Raw genomic sequence first — 17,713 nt, forward strand, 5'->3', positions numbered from 1 at the left:
AGAGCGGAGGCAAGGGGGGAGAGGAGGGAGAGAGGGGGAAGAGAGAGAGAAAGGAAAGAGGTTAGGAGGGCCGAGGCTAGGTCCCGCACAGAGCACTCTAACAGGTTTCCGTCCGCACCCACAACAGAGACCGCGAGGACCCCAGCGATCTCCCCACGCCGTCCAGCGAGCGCGCGGAAGGCGGGTGGCACCAGCGTCTTTAAGGCCAGGGTCTGCAGCACGAGTGGGGAGCACGGGGCAGGGGGGACACACAGGAGACTCCCTCTTTGTCTTCAGACTGGCAGCTGCTCTACCCCCGGAGAGACCAGTTCAACTTTCCGTTCTCTGCAAGCACAGCGTTCGAGTGAGGACCGGCCTCGAGTCACGGTGGAAGAGGAGGATGGTGTCACCTCGCCAGGCCGGGCCGAGGACACAGAGAGGCGGGCCGACGGCACACAGCTGGCCACCACCGAGTCACTGCTGGCTGACCGCACTGTCTGTGGGCCAAGGGACCACCAGGAAGGGACGGACGAGAGGAGGAGGATCGTGTACCCCCAGAACAAGGCCTGGGTGGGGGCATGCTGGCAGACTCAGAGGTGGAGCTGCTGTTGCGCTTACCGGCCACATGTCTAGTCTGAGAAGCTCAAAGGGCAGTGATGAGGGCTGCATGCTCAGACGTGCTCTGCAAGCCTGAACAGGACCTGTGGCTACATACGTCCTCTCGGGTCTGGGAAGCACCATACCACTGACAAGCAGTAAAAACTGAGGAGCTGAATGTAAAATCAGGCCCAACGTCACCCGGACACCGAAACAGCAGGCAGATCTCCAAAATCCCATCTCTTCCCCCCAAACCCACAGAACATCCCCTGCTTGTGAGCTGGCTTCAGACTAAAAACGTGTTGGTACAAAATCTGAGCTTGATGTATCTGGGAAGACTCGACTGGCCGGCTGCCCCTCCAGCAGCGTCATTCTTGCCCTGTCTGGATGGAGCCCAGTGACCACTGGTGTGATGGTTTCTGCTGCCGGGGATCTCAGGGGCAAGCCGAGACAGCAGCTGGGCTCGGCCGGCCCCCGTTCCACACCTGCCCCGCAGTTATTAGTAGCTGCTCAAGCAGCTGTCCTTCAGTCCCGGGGCTCTTCTGTTTCGGGCTCCGAAGTGCCATGGAGCCGAGTCTGCCCTCTGAGACTTTGCATCCCCGGGGAGGGAGGCATCAGATCACCAGCCACCTCTCTGCTCCTGCGGTCACATCATCACATGCCTGCACGGATCCCACAGGCAACTCAGCCTCTTGTAATGGCCCTGATTGTTCGCCTGCAAATCCCCAGGCCACTCTCCCTCTGCCACCCCTCCCCAGGCCACGCCTCCTTCCTGGAGAACACTTGGCTGCTTCTCCACCAACATCTCATTCATACACATCGGATGAAGGTTTTGGCTGAGTTTGGTCTCTCTCCTCCCCCACCCCACCCCCATCTTCCCATTCTTTTTTCATTTCTTGTTTCTTGACTGCACAGTGAGCCAACAGCTCCCCCTCGGGAAAAGACAGGGAAGGCAGGTTTACCAAAAAGTCTGGAAAAAATAACTTTTTGGAAGAACGTGTCCTATTTTGTTCAAAACACACACACACACAGACACTCCACTTCTCAAGCTTATAACCTCCAAGTCCATTAACAACAAAGTTCCACGTACCTTAGAAAAGTCATATTGATTTTAAACAAAGATGACTACACTAAACCAAACCAAACAGCAAATGCAGTGGAACTTCAAAAGGCTTAGCTGGGATACAGGTGAGAATCCAGGGAGGCTCTTCTTAAAGATGCACCTGATTGGCTGGACGACATCTGATTGACAGCTCGGGCCCAAAAGGTTGGCAGGCTTGAAGGGGCGGGAGGGTTAACAGCCCGATTGTAAAATCAATGTCATAAATGCTTGGTAAGTTACAGGAACATGCTGGAAGGGGAGGCCACGATTGATAAAGGAGAACAGCTTTGATGCTTCACTAGGGACTTGTGTATCGACAGCAAAGCCAATCTCCTCTCCAGCCTGGGCTAGGCCAGAGAAACCTGCAAGCGTTTACCAATTAATTGGTGGGCTTTTCTTGCTCTGCTCTCTCCTTCCACCACCACCTCCTCCTCATCCAGCTAAATGATTGGGACTTTTAAAAACTCACCTAACTTGGTTTTCTATTCCCAAGCAAGAAGTGTCATGAAAGGATGACACTGGGGCCACCTCTGAAAGACAGATGACCCCGTGGTGGTGACACTTGCCCCAAAGAGAGGCCATGTGAGTTACCACTCATTCACAAGGAGTGGCGACAGTCCATTAAGACACCAGTGGGAAAGAAGGATCCCACTTCAGGATCAGAGCTTCCTGAATTCAATGCCTGCTGGCCACGACAAGCAGAATCTTTTATAACCTTACTAAGCAAAATGTGGCTCGGGGACAAGTAGCAGCGTTCTTCACCAGGGAGCCTGTGTAATGCAGACCCTCAGGCCCCACTCCAGATCAGAATCTGCATTTTAACATGTTTCCCCTGGGGACAGGCATTAAAGCTTGAGATGCTCTTTGCTTCACATCATCTTCACCAGATTGCCATCTTTTCCATGCTTAGTGCCTGGACTGCTAGGTAACCAGGCAGGGCCAATCTTGGATTCCCCCACCAATCCCAGGGAGGTGTAAGGATGGGGTGGACCAGCAGGGACCTGAGGATAGAGATGAAGAAATCTCTTAAACCTGCCCAATCCTTTAAAGACCTCAGGCTATCCAGAACTCCCCCACCCAGCCAGCTGTCCCTCTCACTCTGTTTATCAGCCAGTCAATAAGAAAAAGGTAGTTCTTACTTAAGAAGGCAGAAGTCAACTCGGCAGGTCGATCAGCACTCTGTCTGTAAACATGGTTTCCCGTAAAATCAATGATCTTCAGTTATAGAGGGCAGCCTGGGAACCCAGAGGGTCCCCACACAGCCCCAGCAGCAGCTCTGTCCAGACTCCCACCCCCACCCATCCCTGGCTCTGCACCCCCTTCCTCATCCTTCACTCACACCAGGGCCAGCTCACACATCACAAACCCACAACTCTGCAGCCTGCTTCTCTTCTGATGCTTATGACCCCAAATTCCCTTATAAACACAGACACATTCTACTCAGGACTCCCCCCATGTTGTACTCAACATGGTTTTTGTGTTTATGTGCAGGGTTTTAAGAATTCAGTTAAATTTCAAAAGAGCACATCTTTCCTGTAAGACAGTCAAAGGGGAGACACAGGAGTGATCCAGTTCTCTCCCATTCATTCTCTCTGCTTCATGTTTAAATCTCCCGTTTGAGAAGTCATCTTATACAGCAAAGTTCCAACATCTTCATCAAAGCCCCCACGCTTACTCCACACAAGTTACCATTCCCTTGGAACCGATCTGTAAAGCCCCCTGCATCTTTGCTAACAGCAGTCTTTATTTTCCAAAGATTGTTTAAAACGATAAAACTGGGGCACCTGGGTGGCTCAGTGGGTTAAGCATCTGCCTGCAGCTCAGGATCCTGGGATGGAGCCCCACATCAGGCTCCCTGCTCGGTGGGGAGTCTGCATCTCCCTCTGCCCCTCCCCCTGCTTGGGCATCCCCCACACACCCCACCCCACCCCCATCCAATAAATAAAATCTTTTCAAAAAATGAAAAAACTCCATATCACTGGGCCTACCACTAACAAAGTCATTCATCTCCCTCTTTCTACTGAGAAGATGTGAAAGGACAGTTTTGTTACATTCCTTTAAGGAGACAGGGCTGGGTATAATGCAACAGTTACTGAGAAGCTTGGAGGGGGTGCAGGGGAGGCAGGATATAGTTATTAGGGAGGGGAGGGGGTTCCTGCTGTTGCTCTAGCTCCCAGAGAATTAAACATGAACAGTCACACTGTGTAATTTTAAATTGTTAATTAGCACAGGGTTAATTAGGCGGTCCTTTCACAAGAGGCTGTTTGGCAGAAAACCAAGAAAAGAAACAAAAGGGAAGAAAGGAAAAACAAGAGAATCCAGACTGCGAGAAATTGTTGCCTCTGTGAGTAACCCACTGGGCATCGGCATGGGCATCGCCAGAGAGAAGTGACCCAGCAGGTGCACGATTCTCCAGAAGCAACCCGCGCTGCTGGAGGGCGAGTCAGGGAGCATCGCTGTCCTGAAGGCAATTTGGCAATAGGTATCAAAAGCCTCAAAAAATGCACATGCCCTTTGACTCAGCAATTCCCCCATTTGAGGAAATGACCCAAGAGACGCACAGAGATAAAATATTACTCATCATAACATTCTTAACAGGAAAAATTAAAACCTGGCAAAACAAGGGCTCTCCAAATAAATTATAGTGCATAGAGTTCCATAAGACATTATAAAACATCACTGTTTAAAGAAACTACTTACAGGCGTGGGAAAATGCTCACAGCAGATGCTAAGTGAATGAAGCTCATATAGGTCTGCATATGGAAACAAGGAGATTTGTATCATAACTTTTAAAACGGTCATTGCTTGGGGATGAGATTATGGGTGACTTCATTTCCTCCTTTGTGCCTTTCTTTCCTGAAGCTTTTTAAAATTAGAGCCATCGTAAGGGAAGCCATCACTTCTTGAATTAGGCATCACGTCAAAGCCTGTGGGTACTACACCACCTTCATAACTGCTATGTGAGGCAGGTGCTGCTTACATCCCCATTTTAGAGACGGGAAAACTGAGGTTGTACAAGTTATATAGCCTAAAAGCTAAAACCATCATCTGGCTGTGCAGTCTGTGTTCTGAGCCACCCCTATGACATTTTTCTTTCAGGTCTATTTTTTAAAAATTTATTCATGATAGACAGGGAGAGAGAGAGAGAGAGGTAGAGACACAGGCAGAGGGAGAAGCAGGCTCCATGCCGGGAGCCTGATGCAGGACTCGATCCTAGGACTCCAGGATTGCGCCCTGGGCCAAAGGCAGGCACTAAACCACTGAGCCTATTTTTTTAAAGAGAACTCCAGAACATCCTTATATCCAACACCCAAATTCAATCTTTACCTACCTGGGACTGTTCAAAGATCACGGGAGTCTAGGACTGCTATGTAAAAACTACATGCCTATTCACACACATGCCCCTTTTTTGGAGTGGTAGGGTGAGGGATGGAGAGTCACCTGGAGGTCTTCACACAGAAGAGGTAACAAGAGTGGGGGTTGGTGTTCTAAGGAATTAAATGGCAGGCCCATTATCCTGACTTTTTTTTTTTTTTTAAAGAAAAAGAGGCAGATTCCAGAGACCATAAACAGAAAAATGTATTCATTCATTATTCACTGTGCACCTACTACGTACAGATGCTAGGGAATCAACAACAAACAGGATCCAGTGTACAGTGTTGTCGGGGAGAGACCACAAAGAAACAGAACATTAAGTGATGGAAAACGCTCAGAAATAATATAAAGCAAGAGAAGGGGAAAGAATTACATATTTTGGATAAAGTGATATCAGATTTTAAAAGATATGTTGCAGATTATATAATGCAAGTTCCCCACAGTTATAGAACAGACTCAATGGTTGCTGAATAGCACCTGGGGGGGGGGGGGGAGGAAATTTTTTTTTTAAAAGAGGTCCTGGGAAATTAGCGATTAGCTGTAGCTTCAGTAAGCACCATTCACATAAACTGAAAAAAATAGCTTCACAGAGATTCAACGATCTGAGAAATGCATTTGAGAGAACTTTTTGATTTTAATAAGGTATCCCAAAGTTTATCATATCTCGGTATCCAGGATACCAGAATGTCTTTCAGATAATAAAGTCTGTCTGACTGTATAGCTGGAAGATGCTATTTATTACCTAAAGTATCCGCTCAAATGTCAGCATGTGTAGTGGCACGCCTCAACATCCTGTCTTGTCCCTGGTTCCCTATACTCACACCAACAACTTCATAGACGAACACAAGCACATGCAACATGATGTGAAGTACATATAGCTAAGAGGACTAAGTCCTACACCAAATGGTGGCATCCGGACTCAAAGTAAGATCTCAGCTAGGGGGAACGACTGGCCCCAAAAGACAAGATGAAATCCTGAAGCCCTGCATTTTAAGTTCATGCAATCAGTAAAACCAACAGAGACTGGAAGAGACTTGGATTAACCAGAGTTCATGCAAAGACTAGCCAGGGGTGTTACTTCCCTATGAATTCAGTGGAAGCAACACACTGACTTGGCAGCCAAAGATAGAGATGTGACCTCCGGGTGTAGGACCACAGCATACCGGTGGAAACTCAGCAGCATTCACCTCCCCAGCATTCTCTCTCTCTGCATGAAGAATGCTATGATCCACTCAAGAGGGGTGCTGACAAAGCAAAGCATGGTCAAGTGGCTGACCAGTGGAGGCTCAGAGAGAATAGAAGAGAGAACTTCCCATCATAGGGCAAGGCAGCTCTCTTCAACTACGCCTGCTACATACAGTGAGGATTAGTCACATGTGTTCTATCTAGCTTCAGCATTTAACTACGGGTAATGAGGAGGAATTTAAGAGGAATTCGAGGTCAGTTTCAGAGAAATGAAAGTCTTTCTCAAGATTATTAAAGTTCTCTAACAGAATGTTGACTCTGTGAAATACCGCACTCTCTGGTTTCATGAATGGAGAAGGGGATCTTGCTGTGGCCAGAAGGTTCCATCGGGCAGCCTCTCAGTCCCGTGAAAAGTGAAGATGTGTGGCTCATCCAATGGGTTCCTCAGTCAACTATAACCTCTTCTGTGATTCCACAGAAGCATTTCGCGTATGGAAAAACACAGCATCTGTGGGGTTATCACCCTGCTGTAAATCCATTGGCTGGTTTCCCTCTGCCACTCATTTGTTCCATATCTTATCCATCTCTGTCTTCTCCACATCCAAGACGTAATATGTACTTAATAAAAAACTGTGGGGAAAATTAAGGTGTTGGGAGAAATGATAATACTTGAAGAGGAGAAAACAAGATGATCCCTGAACATGTTCTGTTTCTTTATCTCTTAGTTGAAGAAGTATCTTTCTCCACTAAATGGCCTCTTTGAAGCCCCATCTAGGGCTCCTTGAAGAAATGGCCAGTTCTTGGCCTGGGGACAGGGAGAGTGCAAGATGAGCCTGAAGCATCTGTTTGAGCAAGAACCTAAGGAAGTGCCCTAAGAAGGAAGAGAGTATGCTAAAAAGGTCACAGGAGAGGGTTGGAGGGGCCCTCCCTTGCTCAAACTGGGACAATTTGAGCGAGAAGATGATGCGAGCCAGGGTTTACAACCCAACGTATAAAAATTAGAATCCGTAATTGCATAGTTTTCATAAATTTTTTGAAAATGTGGGATTAGGGAAAGTTCTTCCTTCGAACAGAAATCCAACGAATAAATACAGAGGGAATTACGGAGTTAGAAAATCACCATTTGGTAACCATCATCATAATAATCCACTCAGGGAAGAATCAATGGATACTCAAACTGGTGGATGAAAGTTTGCATAGTAACAGGATACTGACACAGTCTCCAAGTATCTCCCCACAAGACACTTATTAATTACAGAAGGAAAAACAATAACTTTACAGTGGAGAAACCTGGCAGCCACCACCTTCACCACATGATCAAAGTTAACATCACCAGGAATGAGGCAAATAGACTTCATGTGCCTCCCGAGAGGATACACGGAGAACACAACATCCCTTCCCTGACATTCCTGCCAAAAATGCAAAACCTGAATCTAATCATGAGGGAACATCAGACAAATCCAAATTGAGGACAGTCTACAAAATGTCCTATGCTCTCCAAATATGTCAGCAACATGAAACAGAAAGACTGAAGATTCAGATTAAAGGAGATTAAAGAGACATGACAAATGAACACAACACATAATCTGGATTTTCTTTTCCCTATAAAGGGCATAATTGGGGCAACTGGCAAAATCTGAATAAGGTCTGTAGGTCAGATAATCGTTGTAGATGCCTGTTAATTTTCTAGTTTTGGTAACTATGGCGTGGTTATACACGAGAATGTCTCTTTTTAGGAAAAAAAACCACGCAGATCTATTTAGAGATGATGTTTCAGTTTTCAAGTGGCTTAGGAGAAATCAGCGAGAGCGTGTGTGTGTATATACACACATACGTACGTATAGATAGAATATGAGATAACGTTAACATGAGGTCTGACTCAAGGGTATACGAGAATCCTTTGTTCTGTTATTACAACTCTCCTGTACATCTAAAATTATGTCGAAACAAGGAGGAAAAAGTGATTGTCCAGTGCAAGACTCTCCGTATTGAACCACCAAAAATACACGTGATCCCCATATCCTTCTCTTCATGTGAAATTCACTGCTGGCACATCTCCAGGCAAGCAGCAGGCTGCAAGGCTAGACAGGAAGGTACTGACAGGTATAGACAAACCTAGAAACCTGGGCTTCCCTTCCCCTAGAAGAGAGGATCTAGACAGAGCTTTCTAGTTAGAGAAGACCAATGACCATTCTAACTTGGGCAGAATTTCAACTAACACAACGCTGATAGACATTTACCCAAGACATCAGTGATGTTGGATCAGGGCAGATTTCCCTAACTTGGTGAATGCTGTTCTAAAAATAAAGACCAGGGCAGCCACCGTAAAAAAGAACCCCCACAACCTACAGACGGTGAGCACTGATAAATCTAGATTAAAACATGTGGGAGAGAAAAATACGCAGCAACGAATAAACCATTCCCACGTCTCCCCGCCCCCGCCCGAAACACCCAAAGGCAACCCAGATTCTGAGATAAGTAGGAAACTCATTCAAGGGACAAAGAAATAATACCCTCATCTGTTTAACTTAGAATCTACTGAAGAACCATATCCAATTCCATTCTATGCTTTCTACAATAACTGTATTTGTATATTGCCACTGTGTAGAAGTCAGTAAGTGTGAAACTATGAAACGGTGAGATTCCATCGGCTTGGTAGCAATTTCCCAGTAGCCTTAAGAATTATTCTGTAACTATGGCAAGGTCAGAGAACACACACGTGCTTGAACAGGTCCCTCGTGCTGCAGGAGGTCCACTGCATGTAAGGCCCACAGAGTCGTCCAGGCCCTGGGCTTCATGTTTGCTAATGAGTGCATCTGTGCTCTTTCCAGCGTGAACATAAATCAGCCTGGAAGTGAAAACTGCTAGCTCAGTCCATTCTACAGGGAATCCACAACTACCACGATATTCTGGTTACAGTCAAGTCGTGGAGGGGAGGAGAGGGGAGGAAGATGGCGTTGCAAGATCTGAAGCAGAGGCAGGTGAGGAATCCACTCTGTTGTTTTGGGAAAAAATGAGCTGGTACTTGAGGAATACAATTTCTTACCAACTATGTGGATGCATACACAATGTGACAACGACCAAAGCCATGAACACAATAATAAAAAAGCAAAACTACCCAACTGTTCCTTAGAACGCTTGTTCTGAAAAATTATCTGGGGCAATTCAACCTGTTATTCAAGTAACTGGATCCCAGAACTTAGGTACTTAACCTCAGTGCCCATCCTCCCTGCGCCTTTCCACCATATCTTGAAGACAGATGACTAGCATCTTTGGCCATCACTGGCCTGAATGGTTTTCTCCTGATCTAGATTTAATGAAGCACTGATTTCCCCCCGCCCCAGATGTCAAACAGCACCTCCTTTCACCAAACACAGCAGCTACCCTACTATCCTACCGCATCAGCCGCCCCTCCTACCTGGCAGGTACACAGCGCACCCACCCCATCTTTATCCATCCCCTGCTGTCTTCCCAGCTAAATGGGATACCGTCCCATGCTAACTGTAACCAACTACTTCACTGTTTTCTCCGCCAGCACCCCAAACGTTTCATCTCCTCCCAATTTCCTCAAAATCCCTCTCAAAAGATCCTATTTCTAATCTCTCCATTCTTGCTGCTGGGCTGCAGAGCAAAAGCTAGGAGAAGATGTAAAAATGTGCCATCTGGGCGCATTACAGTTTCAATCTGGCATCTCATGATGTTAAATTTATTTTAAATAATTTCTCCTGATTAAAGTAGTGTGAGTTCATTATAAAAAAAAAAAATGGATATGTGCAGAAAGATTCACTAGCTAAAAGAAAAATCACCTATAATTCCACCAGCCAGAGAGTCATAGTTTTTAGGGTTTTTTTTTTCCTCTGCATGCCTAGAGATGCAGATCTTTTTTTTTGCCAACCTCAGATCACACTGCTCCTTATGTGAGCCACCCTTTTAACTTCAGCTTGCATAAAAGTTTCCCATGACATTAAATATCCTTCGTATATTGGCATCAATGGCCACACAGGCACTGCGGCCTCTGGACATAGCATCATTTAACCAAATTCTATTACTGAACTTTTAGGTAATTCCTAAGTACTTTGCTGTTACTGCTGCAATATATTCTTATAAATCTTTGTAAATATGTTAACAAAATAATACAAATAAGTAACAGTTCCCCTGCTTCCCACTTGGTAGGACAGGCATGGTTCTAAGCATTTTTTAAAATACACATCATTTCACTGATCCTTGCAACAACCCATTTTACAGAGGAAGGAGCTGTGGCTTTAGGTGAAGTAGCTTATGTAAGTCACAGACTAGCTAAGTCGTCTCTGAAAGTAGGTAAGCCTTTCCTCCTGTTGTAAAACCTAGGATCTTAGTTGTGACGTTACACCTCTATTTCTTAGGACATACTTCTGGAAGTGGAATTGCTGGCCTAAAAGCTAGCAATAGGTAAGGCTTCCCAGTCTGCCCCCTAGGAAAGCCCTTCCAACTCATGCTCAATGGCACATGAGCATTCATTTCCCTGCGCCTTCATCAATAGTGGGCATTATTTTGCTTTAAAAAAAAATAATTTTGGCAGGCAAGAAATGATATCTCATTTTAACTTAGATTTTTTGCTTATAAGACATGGCCCATTTGTATTTCTTTTGTGAATTGTCTGTTACTTCTACTGCAGGGGTGTACTGGCCTTTTTTGATGATTAATAAGAGGGCTTTGTGGGATTTTACTGGAAATATCTCTTGCTCGGCTCTCTACCATATTCCCCTACCCTTGAGCTCCTGGATGAGAGTTTGACCCACTTGCATCGCCAATTCAGACAACACTCTCCCTTTGCTTCCAACAATCTGTCCTCAGCTCCTTCAAACAAGTGGAATCTGCCTTCTGCTTCATTCCCCCCACACCAATCTTGTACAGCCAGATGAGTTTTTCCTCTTCTATGAGTTTAGAGAGACATCTACTGCACTTCTCAAGTTCTGCTGTACAATGGATCCAACTGTGCAGCTCAGTGACGGTACACACGGCTGCCAGGCCCTCCCAGAAGGCAGGATCACGGGCTCTCTGGACATCACGTCAGGTGGGTCAGAAGGCCCTATGTCTCCAAGATTTTGTCCTCTCTACAAGGTCACTGATGCCCTCCTCAGGGCAGCCAGTGGCTTTTCTTCTTCTACTTTCAACATCTTCAATCTCTCCCTGCATTCAAAACTGCCAACCACCCCACCCTGAGATCACCCCTTCATTTCCCTGGCATGCTTCTTTGGCTCTCTTCCTCTCTGATCTCTTCACTGCCTGTCCCTCTTCCCATTCCTACAGCTCTGCACTTTTCCACTTATTTGATAAGATTCTCTATTATTGAACCCACAGAAACCTCTCCTCTCGTTCTCCACTAGCATTTAACCATCATGTTCTCCACCCTCCTTGGCTCTCTGCTCTTATCTCTGTACATCGACTACCTTAACTACTTCTGTGGTTTCAATTACTGAAATTATCTGTTGACTCCCCAAACAAGAATATCCATTCCTGACTTATCGCTTGCATATGGGCCTCATACTTTCAGCAGACCACAAGATGTCTGTAAGTGGCCAGTCTCCCATTACTCGACACTCAGCAGGACTCAACACGGTTGAAAGGAAGTGCCCCTCACTGACCAACCAATCTGGTCTTGCTCCCTCCTGGTACTATCTTTGACTCCAGAAAATAGAAAAGAATGATCAGTCTAGCCTTCCCAATGTCATATCCATGTGGTGCTTTTCTCCCCCACAAGAGCCAACCACCAAAGTATTCATCCTTACACTCTCCATACTTGTTTTCAAACTCTCTAGAATCTACCCCGAGGCCACTATTCAATCATCTCTCTGGCTTCCCTTCAAGAAAAGAGTCTCTTGCCCATCATCTCCACATTTTTATGCATTCTTGCTGTTGTCCCTGCAGCCCTAGGCCCTTTGGATGTGTTTTCTCTTCCTCAATATTTACCCGAACCTTGGACATCCTTTAAGAAGCTTAAGTTCCACCACACAGGCAAAAAACCCTCTCTGATCACTGGAGCCCATGAAGTTCTGTCTCCTCTTGGTACTACCACAGTCAATCATCACCACACTGCCACTGCACTGTCGCTCCTTGTTTCACCAGGGTCGCTTTTAGCTCTACAACCTAACCATAAGCGGCTTGAGGGCAAAAATCCGCTTGAGGGCAAAAATCGGCTGTATTACCACTTGTCTCTTAGCGCAATGCTGAGCACGCAATATGGACAAAAACTTGATAAATAGCACGCTTTCTCTTTCTAGGAAACACCAGAAGTAACAGCAGGAGCATGTTGATCCCAATGTGACATGGAATTAATCACCAAGGACCTAATCATCCTAATTCTGAGGCTCAGGCAAAGCCTCAGGCAAATACTTGAGTACTTTACCATTTTGTGGTTCATAGTGTCAATTTCCTTTTCCAGAATTGTAGAAGGCCTGAGATCTACAGAGGCAGCCTCATTCTGGCTCCCTTAAACAGTTGGTCAATGAAACAGAAATCCAGGAAGCCAAGCAAATCCCTAAGTACAATGGTTTTGGGGGGAGGGGAAAGGGGGAGGTGGAGTCAGGCATGGACTATATGCCAGTGACGGCATACAAGGTTACTGCCTCATGGCAAGTGTTATCAGAGCCATGCTCACTAGTTTACTAGGACAAGGAATCTACTAGGGTTCTTGAATTCTTACTAGGGAGTTCTTTGCAGAACATTTAATTGGAAGAGCAGGTGTACCTGTTGTAGCTCAGGGCTGCACAGACCCAAGAGAAACCAACTTGGGCAGATTCTTTGTTTGCACTTGCTGTTTCGGAAAGGAATGCAAGTAGAAGCAGCCACGGGCCTTAAGCTTCCTTTTATACAGATCTGATCTATATGGGAACAGATGAATTCCACGTCACAGCTGCTTTCCTCTGGTCTGTGGCAGCACCTAGGAAACACCATCCAGCTTTCCTGGATGGAGGAGAGCCATGCTCTCCAGTAACTCCGCCACCGCCTGTTGTAGCCAGGACAATCAGAAAGCTCAGTACAGGTGCAGTGAGTGGTGGCCTTGGGGAAGGAAAGGTCCCTTCAACGAGCATCTCTAAAATGCCTCTGTAAAAGGAATGTCTTTCCCTCCTAGCAGGAAGAAAGCCGCCACCCGGGGTGGGGCGGGGGGGGGCTCACCAGCAGCAGTGCACTCTGGCACAAGGCTCCGGAACTGGCATCATGACAAGACAAACAAGAGTTGCCCTTCGAAGGCTCATTATGGGGCTACACACACACACACACAGCCCTCTCACCAGTGCCCTCACAGCAAGTTCTTCAGATCTTCCCTGGCTCGTTAGCATAAACAGCTTTTTCAGTGGCAGGGAGCAAAGAGGCACCATCAATGGGGGCAGGAATGGAAACTAAAGGGCAGAGCCATGGCCAAGGGCATGAAGAGGGGATCACCATGCAAAGGCAACACTGCCACAAAGGTTGTCCCAGGAAGGGCGTGTCTTGACCGGATGCCCTTAGATTCCTCTCCTGGGTGAGTTTTGCCAAGCATCCCCCCGCAACTTCATATTTGGAGGGCACACATGTAGACAGTGATTCTGTATCAGAATTACTCCTCAGCTGCTCCATCTTACCCAACTGGAGATGTGAGAAGCGCATTATTTCATGCTGGGTAGTCCTTGAATCCTGGCGGCCAGAGGAGCTATTGCACATTTCAATTCCCTTCCTTAGGGCGGAGTAGAAAAGCAGCAAGAGCAGCCATCGGGACCCTGGATGACAGTGAGGCAGCCTGAAGAGGTGCCGTCTGTTTGCACTTTGAGGTGGCTTGAAGCATTTCCAAATTCCATAGCTTAAAACACAGTTGGGTGGGTATGAAACCGAATGACACGTCCTATTTTTCACAGCCCCTTCTCCATCCCACGTGGTATTTGGAAATCCATTATGCGCACTGTTACTTTTAGTCAAGAAAAACAGATTGAGACACATTTACCATTGGCCACTTCAAAGAGTGGCCCTGGGAATTCGGCAGAACAACAAAGAGAAATTTCTTCTTCAAGTACAAGGATCCAAGAGTTCTCACTTCCTTAACCCTCCGGAAGCCACCCCAAGAACTAAGTGACTGTGGGTAATAATTACACCCTCTCAAACACAGCTAAAAAAAAAAAAAAGTTCCCAGATGGTCTTTCTCCTCTTGCTACTCCAAAATCTGCTTTTGAGTCAATAGCTGCTGTGAAGCCTCACCAACGTCCACGTTAAATAGTCCTTGGATTAATTATGCTTGAAAGTCTCTTTTCCAAGCACTGCTAAGACCAAACAATTGAGTTTGGGAATGAGTGTGGTTATATATTTTTCCTTAATGGCTTCCTGAACACCCTGGTTAGGACTGATCCCCAGGGGCGAATTGCCAGTTCAAGTCATAAAATGTGATCAATGTAGATCAAGACCCTGGGCTGAGTGTCTGAGATGAGAGAGGAGAAACGTATTTGTACAAACACACAAATGTATAAAGAATGCACATTAGCAAGAACGAACGTCAGCTTCCGTCCTGACCATGCACCACCTCTCCTTTCGCCCCTCGAGAGAACTGCGCTCATCCCACCAAAACTTCCAGACGGGAGTCCTCATCTGGGACAGCACTCGAGCAAGAGGAAGTTCTAGATACTCTTCCTGCATCTCCAGAAGATCTCCCATATTAAGTCAGGCTAAAATCAAGGAAATCCAACCTGGCCAGTAAACGGACCACAATAATAGAGAGGCTACTGGGGTTCTGACTCTACAGGTCTCAGTTTTAAGCTCCTGCACAGAATGCTTAGCCCAAAACTCTCTAACTGCTCTAATGATTTTTGCTCGTTCACATGACAAATATTTATGGAGCGCTTACAATATACACAGCATCCTTCCTAGCAATAAGAGTCCTACTCGCTTGCTCTCATCAGAGTCCAGGCGTGGGAGATAAGAACCTGGACGGTGACGATCGGGACACTGGTAGGGAGAGATTCGGCACTTCCCATGGCCACTGGATTCACCCTATCAACACCATTATCTAGATTACTGCCGCCCGCCATTCCAGATTCTTCTTGCTCTCCTGCCAGAATCTGTCCTTCTACTAACCAGATGGGCTCAGTGATGATCTCTGATGTCCACTGCACTTAAAGCCATGGTTCGACTATTGTAACACATGGTTTGGCAAGTTGTGCCATTGCCCTGAGACCCTACAGCACTGCAGACACTGCAGCCCCCACTTTCCCCTCTTGGGGGTCTCACCCTCAATCCACACGGAAGTCAGCAATTAAAGGAAGAGCAGGGGTGTCTGAGATCAGCCATTTCCCAAAAGCACGGAACTGTCCCCACCCCTGGGATGAAGGGCATGCCAAACTGCCAGCACCAATGCAATGGCCTTCACACAAGCACCTATTTTCCTTTGACACTGTCAAGGTGATACAAGATGATACAATGCCACTTCTCGCAGGTGATCTAACAGGTTTCCTATATCCTCACCTGGCCTTTCTATTCCCCCCCTTCCTGGTTTCTTTGGCCTCAGCTCCTCCTTAGGCTAGACTCAATGACTCTATAAGCTCCACACACTTAAGTGGGAGAATGTTCCAGAGGCAGTGTTCATTCTCTCCCAATCTTTATCAAGAGGTGCTCGGGTTGGTGTCTGCCCATGTTCACTGCAGTCCACAGGGGCAGGTCTTATTCTCAATATGACCGATAAAAACTAAAACATCAAATCTGCGAATTCGAATGAACCAGCTTTACAAAGTCTAGTCACCAACCTTAACTCGGCCTCCAGCTCTTCCCTGCCCATCTGGTTCCTTGTCCCAGGCCAGTGGGAGATGCTTAAGCGCCTGGAATTGCTCTGGTGTCTACCTGCGGGCCTCTCAGGAGAGGGAAAAAAAAACAAAACAAAAGCCACCCCAGAATATGCCTAGCGCACAGCAAGTCTACTGACCTCAGAAGTAGGGCAGGAAAAACCCTGGCATAATTTTAAATCATCCACATGGAAGGGGTGGAGAGACTGTTCAGGGAGATGTGAGAGGGGAAAAAAAAAGAACGAAGAAAAAAGACTAGGAGTCTCTCTCTCTCTCTCTCTTTCTTTTTTTTTGTAAAGGGAATCTTTCCTAAGCATTCACTACCCAGTCCTTTCTGCCTCCGGGATGGAAAGTGTTACTCAGCTGCAAGGCCTCTTGCTAATTGTGGGTTTTTATTTTTATTTCCTATTACCCTCTCGCACGCCTGATGAGATTATTTTACCGGAACTGACACAGCTGGAAGCAGCAGGCGTACGTGGAGCCTCTGAGGAGGTGATGCAATTTCATTTTCATTGATCAGAAATCAGCAGGGCAGTAAGTGATGGGAAATTCCATTAGAAGAAAACTTGCAAGCCATGAGCCTCAACTTCCTTGCCACACCCAAGACCCCCCCAGGGGTCTCGCCTTCCTCTGGACTAAGTCCGCACAGAGCAGGGGATTTGAAGCGCTCTCTTCAATGTGGCAATGAAGATAAATGCCACGCTGCTGGCTTGGGACCAACAACAGGACTCCTTCAGCCAACAAGGACATCTCAGTTCTTCTTTATCAATTACAGAGAAGTTTCCCAGGGACCCTGAATAGGAGTGCTCAACGTCAAGTTCCAAAGCCCCTCAAAGCCAATGCTGAAAGGATCCTTTCCCAAGTGTCAACCAGCAAGAAAAGAGAAGGCCACTACACAATAGTTAAATATAATCCCCAACCACTCGTGGAAATCTTCCTGAAGGCACCTACCATTTCTGAGCGCCTACTTGTGTGCCAGGCACTATGGTAGGTGCCCAGCACGTACAAACTCTGAGCCTCCCCTCACACTCCAGGACAAACATCCATCCCTCTTCTCTCCTGGACAGTCAAGGAGGCAGAGTTCCAGGGAGGGGAGGGAGAGAGCCAGCGGGGACCAATGCCTTACTGAGGGGTTAACAAGGGAAGGCTGAGTGAGTGTCTGTGAGAAAACACTCACACTAGAGTCTTAAGAGAAGTTGCAGCACATCTGACTGTCTAGTCTATTTTTTTTCTGGAGATGGCAGTTGACAGATTCTGATCCATCCATCTCCATCATCCCAGACGTCCCAACAACAGCCCTGTGTCCAGGGCCAGAACCAGAAGTGAACTTCGGAATGCATAGAATGGCTACTGTTTTAGCAGTTAAGATCCCCCCACTCCCAACTCTTGGCCCAGCAAATATTGCTTCACTCACCAAAGGCCTATGGAAACACACACACACACACACACACACACACACACACACACACATCAAGGAGCTACTTAGGAAGACAAGTTCTATAAAAAAACAAAAACAAAAACAAACAGAAAAACATCACCAGCTGAGTGGCTTACCAGACTTCCTTCGACTGTTTTGCTATATGAATCGTGAATCAGAGCAGAACCAGGGGGACTGTCACAAAATAAACACTGCTCCAAACAACACTTGGCCACTAAAATAGGAAACTTTTAAATGCAAAAGCGATGACAGGAGGTC

At 46.6% G+C, this 17,713-nt stretch overlaps 1 protein-coding gene across 9 annotated transcripts in view; it reads right to left on the reverse strand.

The window, feature by feature from the left end:
- Nucleotides 1-17,713, reverse strand: part of ZFHX3 (zinc finger homeobox 3) — a 244,988-nt gene that overhangs the window by 158,548 nt on the left and 68,727 nt on the right. The gene's annotated exons all lie outside the window — the stretch shown is intronic.

The sequence above is a fragment of the Vulpes lagopus genome, chromosome 10 (assembly GCF_018345385.1).
Source record: "Vulpes lagopus strain Blue_001 chromosome 10, ASM1834538v1, whole genome shotgun sequence".
Taxonomy (NCBI): Eukaryota; Metazoa; Chordata; class Mammalia; order Carnivora; family Canidae; genus Vulpes; species Vulpes lagopus.